The following is a 9,689-nucleotide window of genomic DNA, read 5'->3' as shown; positions in this document are numbered from 1 at the left end:
GAATTGTCTTCTTGTTCTCTCACTATATTTCAACAAGAGAAGCCCTGACATGCCTCCCTTTTACATGTGTTTTTAAACTATTATTTTTCCTGTCCTCTTGGTAAATACGCAGTGCTGGTATTTTCAGTCTCCTTTCAGTGCAGGGGGACATTGCTGAACCTTTATCATTTCCTCATTCTTTTCTGAGCTTGCATGAGGCACAGTCTCTCTGGGGTGGATCGATCTGTGTAGTGCAGCACATGCAGGTGAAGCTGCACCACTGATTTGACTATTGGCGGCCTTCTCTCATCTTCTGCCTCCTGTATCTTAACACAGTTTTGGTTTTCAGTGCTTCTCTGCTCATAAACATGAGACAGCCATTGCTGTTCTCTTCCCAATGAGATGTTGGTCTTTTTTTTCTGGGTTGATAGGAAAGAGAAGGCAAGCCTGTGATTGAAGGAAACTTTTTAATATCTAGGTGCAGAATAGGGCATCCACATTGACAATGCAACCTTAATTGTAGATGGCTTTATTGTCAGTTGTATAATTCTAGTGTTAGATGTTTTTTTGAAGCAATATAGCAGTCATCACAGTGGAAGAAAAACAAATATCTTGAGAACTCTGCTTTATTGGAATTCATCCATTATTGAAATTATTAGAATAACAAGTTCAGGGTGAGATACATCTCTCCTCTCAGCATTTCATGGATCTCCTCCTCTGCAGTAATGTCAGCATCTTCAATCAACTGATCTACTGGGAGCATTTTCATTAACATAAAGGGAGGATGACATATCCCATCCTCTTTCTGAAATTGTAATAAAAATTAATTTATTTTTCTTTCAAATGTAGCTCAGATAAAAAGCAGGCAATCACACTTGACTCCTTGACTGATTTAGTCTCCTAAAGCAGTGACTGGAAAAAACACAACAGCTTTGCTTAGAACACAGAATCACAGAATCACAGAATCGTAGGGGTTGGAAGGGACCTCAAGAGATCATTGGGTCCAACCCCCCTGCCAAAGCAGGGTCCCTAGAACAGGTCACACAAGTAGGCATCCAGATGGGTCTTGAATATCTCCAGAGAAGGAGACTCCACAACCCCCCTGGGCAGCCTATTCCAGTGCTCTGTCACTCTCACTGTGAAAAAGTTCTTCCACATATTGGTGTGGAACTTCTAAGATTCTTTGTGACTGCAGGAGAACGTTATGCCTTTTAAAGTATTTTCATATCTCTTGAATGGTTCCAGAGAAACACCCAAACATAATTTCTAATTTCCTCAGGATACAATGCCTACAGAACACGAAAGTGCATCCTGTGTTAGGATGCACAACCCATCATGCAAGATAAGACAAAAACATATAATTACAAATTACTCTGTTCCATAAACATAGCTGTTGTGCTGCCTTTAAATACTCATCTCTGTTGGGAAATGAGACAAGCTCAGACACAGATCGAACAAGTTAGCTACAGTGTTACTCTAGTTCCCACAGGTCCCTCCAGTATTATGAGGCATTCGTTAAATCAGAAATGTTACCTCGAGCCTCCTGCTTTACTGCTGTATTTGTACTCTAAATGGAGACCTGAGGGACACAAATCTCTGTCTTGGCCAAGGTCTCTCTTAAATTTACAGTTTTGCACCCATAGACCATGGATGTGGTGTGTGTCCAGGCTAGGAAAAGATTTTCAGAAATAAACTGGAGCAAATGTAAAATCAATTTAACTTCATGAAAACAAAAAGGCTCCTGAACCGTTTTGCTTCCATTACCCTAATTAATCAGGATTAATTTTTCCTCATTCTCTGCTGTGTTTACAAGTCAGGTTTTCTTTTCAAATGTCTTTCAAAATGCCACTCCCATTTATCTTAGGTACCCAAACTCTGCCAGATCTCTGTATTCACTCCAGACACGCTGTGGCCGTACCCACTGATAGATACAATACGTCTGGTTTGGGTTGGAACATCCTCCGCTGAATTTCACAAAACCAGTTTGCACAAACTTGCATAGCCCCAGGCCCTTATCATCTATGCATGACCATCTCAGCTAATTTTAACTTCCAGAGTTTCTTGAATACTCTGCAAACCTCCGGTTGCCATGGAAACCCCTGCACCTCAGCATGCACAATAAAACTTTTGCAAGGAAAACCACACAGGGAAGCAGTGCCTGTTTTCAGGTTAAAGGCTGCTTAGAGTTTAAGAATATTAAATATCTCAGATTCATCAGTATTTAGGCATTTCAGAAAATGAGGCTTCTTCACCCACAATAGACTGTATGAAATGATCCTGAGTAATTGTCCCACAAAGCAGAAGGAAAAGCATGATTTTCTGTTGTCAGCCTGGACACCACAGTAACAAATTTGCAAAATTTTCATAACAATTACCAGTCCTTGTATAAAAGTCGTCTTGCCCACCCTTCTCACTCTGAGAATGAGAAGTGAAAAGAGCAATGGTTTTACTCATCCTTATAAAAAGTTCTCCCAGGCAAGCACGCAGCTGGAATTTTGAAATGGAGCCTCGATAATAAACGCCTCAATAAACTTTATAATACCAATCTGAGCAAAAATCATTAGCTGAAATAAACAGTGCACATAGAGCCACATTAAAGCATTAGTCAGTGGCCATAAATGCATGCTATTTTTGGTGGGTTTTTAGCAAGGGCGGGCTAGTGATAAGCAAGAGATTCATACCACAGGGAAGGGGGGGAGAGAAGGAAAGTGGGCTGACGGAAGCGCTCTTCCAGATGTAGCTTATCATGGGGCATCATTACTGCCCACTTCCAGTGCGTGTTGATTCTTTCTGTATTGATTGCATCAGATGGTTAGGTCTGGGAGGGTTTTAACTTCCCTTTTTATTGGAAAATATAAAAAATGTATTCTAAACCATCACAAGCAGAAAAAACTCGGTTAACTGATGTAAAGGTCACAAAGAATATCCTATATGCTTTCACTTCACGGGTCATAGATAATGTTGTTTAAATTGTTTTGCCTTTTACCACCCCTCTGGACTTTGCCATTGTTGTAGCAGGTTCAATCTAGATTAGAATTGAGGGACGCTTGACTTCTTTTCCTGGCACTGACACTTTCTGACTGTTCTGGATGGTTTATTTAACCCCTTTCACTTTGCTTTCCACATTTGTGTAACGGGTGGTCACTTTTAGTTTAAATTGGTTAAATAGCATTGCAAATAGATAAGACAATGTCTATACTAAGCATTATTGTGATGAAAATTAAATATTATGGCTAGATTGAAAAAAATTAAGAAACATAATATCAAATGAAGAAGCCACATGTAATTTACAGTTTGTATGGGTCTGATCCCAGCTCACATTGCTTCGTAAACTAGTGTATGAACTTTTTAATCAGAATGGTTGTATATACTTTTATGTAAGCGTGGTGTAGAACTCCTTAAGATCCATTAAGAAATAACACAAGAGATAAATCTCTATCAATTTCAGTAGATTACCTCTTCCTGATAAAATACTTCTTTATTGATTTCTTGTCTATTAAGCTCCACAGGGTCTTTCCAGAAGGGATGCTTACCAGCTTTTAACTAATAGCATTACAGCATCATTTCCACCGTCTCTATTAGTAAGAAAATGTAAAAAACCAAATAAATCTGCAATGGAACATCTGCTATAGAACATGAAACTGCTTTGTTCACCCATATGTTAATGGACAAATATCATGAAAAATACAAAACTAATCCAAAATGTTTAGCAATTGTCATATACATCCCACCTGATTTGAAAATGGACTCACTGTTCTGAAAGTGTTGGGTACCCTTCATATAGGATGTGTTTATACAGCTGATTTTCATTGCATAAGCAATGATGACATCAAATCAAATAAAGCCAGAACACACCACCAATAGCATTATCAGCATCTTTCTTGTGATTAAACCTATTTTAAATCCAGTCTGTAGCCCAAAGACAGAGGTAAGGACAGAGCTATGAGATGCTGAGCTTATTTAGGAGTTAGACAGATTAAAAGTCCTTTATTAAGTCAAATTCACTCATCCAGCTGAAAAGACACAATGTATGATACATCTATAAACTTCATAAAGTTCTTTTTCTTTTTCAGGGTGACTAACGTGCAGGCCTGAATCCTGGCTTGGTAATGGTTACACTTGACTTCTTTACTATTAACCATCCAATAGAAGAGGGTATCTACCATGATTCCAGCAGATTCCATTTAAGGCACAGGAAGGATTTTACAAGCCGTAAGAAACAACTAAAGTGAAATAATATGCCAGGAGGTGTATTTTAGTTTGGCTTTACAGATGGAAAAACTTATGGAAATTACTGTAGCAAAGATCAGACAATGCTTAAACAATAAAACCAGTGCAGAAGCCCAGAGTCCTGACAACTTGAGAACCATAATTTGCAAATTCATAGCATGGCCATGTAGTTGTGAAGAAGTTGACATGTTGAATAAAGCTATGAAGATGCAAATTGGTATTTCCTTAAAACAAGATTTTAGGACTCCAAACTTGTGTGCTGAAGATGCTAACTTCCCAAATAGTTTGAAAGGTTGTTAATGTCTGAAAAATACACTGAAGAACAATTCAGGGGGTATCTTAGTAGTTTGTGAACTTAAAACTATTTTTGAAGCATGGGAACATTGTTCTTGGTCTCTTCCCATACGCCTGCACACCTGACCGTGTTGTAAAAGGATGGCAGGAGGTGAAGAGGAGGAAAATTCTTCTCCCATAAATGTTTGATCCAGTAGGATGAGGTTGGAAAAGGAAGTGCATGCAGTATTCCCTCTATGAAGGCTCTTCTATTAACTTTGCTAGTCTTCTTGATAATGGTTTCTCAGGTTTTGGTCTCTTGATCTTAGAATCTCTTTTAGCTAAATCCCTTTGGTAGAAGTGAGGATGGAGAGAAGGAAGGTGTCAATGGAAATCATGTTATTCTTCTGCATTGACTGGAGATGCTGTATTGGGCACTTTTTTGCTGAACTGAGGCCAAATTGAATCCATTTGGAGGATATGATCTTTCCATTTTGAGAAGCAGCAACTCTGCTGCCAATACCAACTGGAATGTTAGGGTATAGTTTTGTGCTTAATGTCTTTAGCTGTGTGCTCATCTCCTTAAATTCTGATCTTTTTTCACTGTATCCATAAACTCTTTTGAACCCTCGAACATCTGAACAATTCTCTGGTTCAGAAACGATGTGCCAGTCATGTGCCAGAGAGTATTTAATAACTTCAATCACAGGATATGTACCCCAGGGCATCTAAACAACTTCATTACTTCAGCCTGCAGCACTTGTGAAGCTCAGCCCAAGGACAGGTGGGAAGCTGGGGTGACTGCACCAGGGCAAGCCAGGTATGAAGGAGGGCCAGGCTGGACAGACTGTGTCGGGGGGGGACACAGCATCTCACACCCCCACCAAAGGCAGCAGCTACCACACAGTCATTCACTTATGCATTGGTAAAGAAAACCACTTCTTTCTCCACAGAAGCTCTTTTATGTACCTTGCACCCCAGTAATGAGGAGCCACCTGCCAGACTTTGCAGCCAGTCTAGACTGGAGATGTTTCTCTCTACCTTTCTCTCTGCTAAGTGATTGATCACTGACATCCTTGTCCTCTCTCATTTCTCCTTTGTCCCTTGTGGTTCTGTCTTTTTATAACCCTTCTCCATGCAAAAATAAAACTAATTTAATTTTCACATTATTAAATCCTCTACCACCAGCTCAAGCCTCTATAATATGTTAAAATGTCCATTCCCAAAGATGACAATGTACCAGCATGCCATTTTTTTATTCACAGCCAGATCCCTCCATTTCTAAGTTGTATTAGATTTTCTCATCTTTTCTCCACCATGCCTATTTAAGGTCCCTGAGGCAGGAGTTGCTCATAGGTGTCCCAAGCCTAACTGGGAAGATCAGAACCACTCTAAAACTGGTATTAGAAGTACATTGGTAACAGTGATACCTCAAAATTGTAACTGAGTAAATTTGTTAATGATTTGCAAACATAATACTGGGGGGGTAGGGGAGGAAAGGCAAGAGTGGCAAAGCTTAAAAGCTTATAACCTTCTGAAGCCATCTTTAAGTTGAAAAAGAAAATAAAGAGATTCATTAAAATCCTGGAAAATTTGGAGGGAGGGAAAAAAGAAAAGCTTAAATCTCAGCACTGGGCTACTTAGTTAAAGTATATTTCTCATTAAAATTTCTGATATTTCTCATTAAAAAGTTTGGTATTCTTGTAATAAAAAATAAATCTTGTAATAAATCCTACCTCAAGCAAAAGCCACCCTAGCAAAAGCCTGTCTCTAAGGAGCAAAACCACTTCTGTCAAGTATAGTAAGGCTGATTAAGCTTAATTGTGACTTCCCACAGTGAATAAAGTCTATGAACTGAGACGTGGCGAGCCTGGGAGACAGCAGATTAGATGGACAAAGCAAACAGTGTGATTGCTATCATGTGTAACACTGCTTGCTGGAAGAGCAGGGCAGCTCCTTCTTAGCAATCCGTAATTCCTGTACCAACTCAGAATTCCTATACCCTCTGCACTTGTTAAGTGGAGAGGAGAAAGAGTGGGATGCTAAACATAGTTCATTGTTGCTGCAGCAATTATTTTAGACATTCACTGGGGTTTTTCGTACATCAAAAGCACGTAAATGACACACGAAGGTCCGTGAATTATGTCCTCAGAAACTACATGAGTTTACATTTGCTTTAATCACAAGCATTTGTTTACCTGTCATCATATTATACTTCAAAGCCCAATCCAAAGCGTCCTCGGCAGCTCTGATGTGTCACACGGTCTCATCTGATTGTAGATGCTTAAAGAGGAGCACCCTTTAATCCAGATTCTAAATTCTCTACTATTTTTCTCTACTCCTTCCTCCTAGTCTCACTACATGGCATTACTCACGTGCCCACATGATTCTCCCCTTCCTTCTATCACAGATGTTGTCCTTCCTCCAGCCTCAGTATTGGACTGGACTTGACCTGACAGTGTCATGGGAACAACTAGGTCTAGGCAGGAAAGATCAATCCCACCCAGACATCACTCCCAGCTCTGAGGCACAAGCTATGTGGCACATGGGCTTGTACTGGAGGACAGACAGAGTCCAAGGGCTAGAGAAAGTCAGCTCTGTGTAAGTAAATACAAAGAGCAGCCTCCTATGTGACACCAGGAATGACATTTGATATGTTTGGCTTTCATTGTCTCCGTGTTCATTTATGCTGACTGTTCATTATAAAATTTTCCATCCAATTCTTTCACATTTTCTTCAACTCCACCTTAATTTAACTTTCCTCAGCATTTAATTCGTCAATTTAACTTTCCTCCCTTCTTGCTTTCTTCTCCCCTGGCCTATTCCCTCATCTTTTTCTCCTCTATCCTTAGCTTTCTGTCCACTAATTCTCTTCAAAAAAATTCAGCTCCAGGAACTAAAGCATCCTTCCATTTACTTCTTGAAGAAGTACTTCTTGAAGAACTGGAAATCGTGGAAGTATCGGGATACTTTCACACAGTCCTTCTGCTCGTAGGATTTATCCTTTCCTTAGATCCTTTCTCTCTCTCTCCTATTTTGTTTGTAATAATTTTAGAAAATGTGAGTTTCATTATGGCCTCTTTTTCCCAGGGTGGTTTGCATGATGATGTAATTTTGTGATGAAAGGCCATCCAGGGTGGTCTATGATTCACTATACTAGAGTCTTCCAGTCGCACCTTTTCAACAATGCAATTCTTAGAACATAAAGATTATATTAGACATAACTAAATGCATCCTCCTATTATAGAGACCACTCCAGCTAAGAGGTAATGAAGATGTGAATAAAATCTGGTTTATTGCCCACCAGAGTGGGACAGAAACTTTTAGCCACCTGATGATCACAGAAAGTATTAGTCATGAATATGTGGTACGAGATAAGGTGATAGTTTAATACATGTTGTTGCTCTTTGTAGTATCCTACCAGGTCATTTAGAAGATGCAAATAGATGTTGAAAAGGACCAAGAAAATGTGCATGTTGATGCTAAGCACCTGTACATTGTGTGCTAATTGGTGACTATAGTGATTCCAACAGTTTTCATTCTTCCAAACTTTTGTTGCTTTCCTTATTTCAGCTTCTGTGAAACTCGGGGAGAAGAGATTATCCTTCACTACCAATAAATTAAACAGGCCAAATAAGAATAGGGAAGAGCTTTCTTTATGTGAACATATGATCATCAGAGAATTTAGAGAAGGATCTCTAACGCAAAATCTCCAGAGCTGTCCACTTGCTCCAGACCTGGGCTTAGTTTTGCAACACAGCCCCTTCTTCTCTTCCATCTACTCTTCATGGCCTCACATGCAGTAACATTACAGCCATGCTCCCATCTGGCATCAGATTGCTGAATGGGTACAAATTTGCAAAAAGCCAAGGAAACCAAGCACAGTGGCCACAGGGTGCAGAATACACAGCATAGCTAGAGAGGGATATTTTAAGGGAAATCATGGTGCAAAAGCCAGCTGCTGTGTAGTACAAATGGCAAAGCCTGAGTTAGGGTTCAAGTTGCCTTCGGTGGCAGCTGTCACACAATATTCTGCAGTTTTGCTTTCTAGTCCATCTTCTCAGATTATCACTGACCTCTTTGAAGATGTGCTTGCATAGCCTAGCTAATAAAAGTCTTTAGTATTATGTAAAAAAGCAGTTATATCTTTACAAGGTAAGACATGTTTTGAAAGTCTGCATTCAGTAGATTATGAAGTGCTGGAGTCTGTTTTGTCATGCTCCGGTTTTGTGGTTAGAAAATAAGTTTTGGTAGCTAAAGAAGAAGTGTTACAAAACAGCCCTATTAAGCAATCATGTATTCATATGACTGTACCAAGAGAGACTAATTCCTGTTTAGATTTAGTTAAGTACATATGGTGAAAGAATACCATTAGCTTAAATTTTCATGTTTTTCTTACCCCAGTAATGTCGTAACTTCAGCCCAGAGGAAAAATGGGGCACTACTACTGTCATGCCAAGAAAACATGGCAAGTAGGTGGTCCATACAATGCTCACTGCCTGATTTACTGAGTAATTTCATGTGCAGACCTGGTATAGAGCTAGTGATTTTAGCCTATAGTAACTGCTTGACTGATACAGAACACAGTTCTAGCTATAGTAGATATTCTATTCCTCCAAATACAACACATATTTGCAGTGCTCATTTTGCTATGTACACACGTATACTGCACTCACATTCCAGGACATACCAGCATGATGATAGCTACAAATATGTAATAACAATTAGAATGTAGAATATGTCTGTGTATTGCTAAACCCCCCCCAAAATATCAAAGACAGTCTTTCCTCCATCAGATGGAATATATTCAACAATATGTTGGTGGCTACCACTATTCCACAGGCTATTGCAAGATCACATTTAATGTCTTTGCTAATTCAAGTAGAGCCTGATATCAGTTCAATCGAGTTTGCCTTTCAGGCATTTCTAGAGATAGTCACGGTCTCTGCACATATATAATGCTTTCTGTCTGAAAACGAAACCATTGTCACAGTGAGTTCTCTAAACCGCTGAACCCTCAGACATCCGTGCAGTCTAGGGTGTTCTGAGAGAAAGTCATACTACACTTGTTCTGCTTTTTTTTTTCTTTCTTTTTAAGAAGTGTGAACATTTCAACAGAGTTTTTGTGAAAATTGAGATACACAACAGGTACCTGAGTATTTGTAATACTCAAAACATTGTTGTATATGTAAAACAGACTAATGACA

The sequence above is a fragment of the Gallinula chloropus genome (genome assembly GCF_964237585.1).
Source record: "Gallinula chloropus genome assembly, chromosome: 3".
NCBI classification, from domain to species: domain Eukaryota; kingdom Metazoa; phylum Chordata; class Aves; order Gruiformes; family Rallidae; genus Gallinula; species Gallinula chloropus.
This window is presented reverse-complemented; position numbering follows the sequence as displayed.